The sequence below is a fragment of the Gossypium hirsutum genome, chromosome A03, assembly GCF_007990345.1.
Source record: "Gossypium hirsutum isolate 1008001.06 chromosome A03, Gossypium_hirsutum_v2.1, whole genome shotgun sequence".
Lineage (NCBI taxonomy): Eukaryota > Viridiplantae > Streptophyta > Magnoliopsida > Malvales > Malvaceae > Gossypium > Gossypium hirsutum.
The window spans coordinates 47771761-47774382 of record NC_053426.1 but is presented as its reverse complement, the minus strand read 5'-3'; the positions used below and the strand labels follow the sequence as shown (position 1 = coordinate 47774382).

Below are 2622 nucleotides of genomic sequence, written 5' to 3'. Positions count from 1 at the left end.
CGACGCTTGCTAATTTTTCAAAGCTTTCTTAGCATTTTGAAACGAATCTTTGACACCAAAATAAAATTTTCTAGCATCTCTTCAAGGTTCGGTTTCTTTTCTAGCTGATAAGGTTGTCGCTAAAAACCTGGAGGGGGTGGTGGTTTTTGACTTCCTTAACCTCCCCATGAGAAATTCGGGTGGTTCCTCCAACCTGCATTATAAGTGTTACTGTAAGGGTTGTTTTGAGGTCTAGAATTATTACCCATATAATTTATTTTCTCATTCTCCATGCTAGGACCGTAGGGTAAATATTTTGCATTATTTATTCCACCTCCACTTGTGTCACACTGCATTATCGGATATACCTACGTAGAAACACATAAACCATCAATCTTTTTATTCAAGAGTTCTACTTGGTTCGATAACATGGTGACTGCATCAACGTTAAAAACACCAGCTGCTTTTGTCGGCTTTGTCCTCGTGACTTGCCACTGATAATTATTCAGTGACATCTCTTTTATAAACTCATAAGCCTCCTTAGGTGTTTTATTATTTATAGTACCACTGGCAGCTGCATTAATCATTTGTCTAGTTGAGGGGTTCAAACCATTGTGGAATGTCTGAACCTGTAGCCATAGAGGTAACCCATGGTGAGGGCACCTTCTCAATAAATATTTATATCTCTCCCATACATTATATAAGGTCTCCAAATCCATTGTACAAAGGAAGAGATATCATTCCTCAATTTGGCTGTCTTAGCCGGTGGGAAGTATTTCAGCAAAAACTTCTCGGTCATTTAATCCCAAGTAGTGATAGAACCTCGTGGTAGGGAGTTCAACCACTACTTAGCCTTATTTATCAACGAGAAGGGTAATAACAGTAAGCGAATGGCGTAGTCAGAAATGTCGTTGATCTTGAAAGTGCCATAAAATTCCAAAAGATTAGCCAAGTAAGTATTTGGGTCTTCATCCTGCAAACCATCGAACTGAACAAACTGTGGAATCATTTGAATAGTGTTAGGTTTCAGTTCAAAATTATTTACAGTAATAGCAGGCCTAACAATACTCGATTCAGCCCTAGTGAGAGTGGGCTTGGCATAATCGTACATAGTATGAGGAGCAGGATTTGGATTTGGAAGATCCACAGGAAGTAGCTGGTTATTTTGATTATTAGCCATCTCTTTAGTAACGCATGTTACTCTTCCACTATACTTTGTCGGTTTATGCAAGCTGTACTTTTAATTTCACTGTCAAATAAAAGTGGTCCCGACGGGTTTCTTCTAGCCATAAACTAAAGGAACCTACCAGAAGCAAATAAAAGAAAAATTAGTAAACAAAAAAATAAAATGAAAATGAAAATGAAAATAAAAAGGCTAAATTAATAAAATCAAGCATTCCAGATATCTTAGTCCCCGGCAACGGCTCCAAAAAACTCGATGACATCACGAACTAACTAAAATACGACAAAGGCAAGTGCACCTATCAAATGTTAGTATAGCTATGGTGAGTCGGGAATATCGTATCCATATTTTTATTATCTAACCAAATAAATTGAAGGGATTTATTTTAACCTAATCTTAACTAACCTAATTACTAAGACAAAATAGAGAATGAATTGGGAAAATAATTGAAGAAAACCGATGAAAGAGACAATACCGAGGAAAGAATCCACCTAGACTTCACTTATTATTCTAAATCTAAATTAAACAATTTATTTACTTGTCTTGATCTGTAGAAATCCCTAACTTATGTTAATATCTCTTTCGAGAATAAAAACAACTGACTTTAGGTTGATTAATTGAAATCTCTTTCTAATTAAAAGCCCTACTGTCGCATTAACTCGATCTATAGATTCCCCAATTAGATTTGACTCTAATCCGGTAGATTTATGTCGACCTATTTCTAGGATTACATGCAACTCCACTCAATTATGCCAGATTTTCTCTTAAACAAGGACTTTTGCTCCACTGAATAAGCACATCAATCATGAATTAATATCCTAAAAACATTAAAACATGAAATAAGAACACATATTTATCATGTAATTTAGAAAAATCAAATAATAAGATTCATCTTAGGTTTCATCCTCCATAGGTATCTAGGGAATTTAGTTCATACTTTGGGAGGAAAATAACAAAACATAAAGAAACCCAAAAAGTTCGAGAGAAATTGAATGGAGATCTTCAGTCTTGAAGGAGATCCTGCTTCTAAGTTGAATCTATTGGTGTTTTTCGAGTCTTTTCTTCGTTTAGCTATGCGTGTTCCCTTAGGTCCTCTTCTAGTGTGTATTTATAAACATTAGAATGCTCAGAAACCCTAAAAATTGGTTTTTTTTATATGTTTGGGAAACAAGGAGTGATATCGACACGGGCTGCCACATGGACGTGTGGCCAGCCCGTGTAGCTCACATGGGCGTGTGCTCAGCCCATGTGGGAATGGTCTTGGCCGTGTGGATCCTTAAATCAGCCCATTTTGTCTGTTTTTGGCCCGTTTTCTTCTCCTTTTGTTCCTCTATGCTCTCCTAAGTATAAAACATGAAATTAAAGGATTAGGAGCATCAAATTTGCTAAATTAAATAATAAATCATCCAAAAAATGCATCAAGAATAGGATCAAAATATGTTACTTTTATGGCTTATCAC

The 2622-nt window shown here is 36.0% G+C and overlaps 1 non-coding gene across 1 annotated transcript; it reads left to right on the top strand.

Annotated features, from left to right (window-relative positions):
• The first annotated feature begins 624 nt into the window (after window positions 1-624).
• Window positions 625-730, top strand: LOC121226856 (small nucleolar RNA R71). The gene has a single exon (XR_005924544.1). It is a non-coding gene; the product is annotated as a small nucleolar RNA R71 (small nucleolar RNA).
• Window positions 731-2622: the final 1892 nt, after the last annotated feature.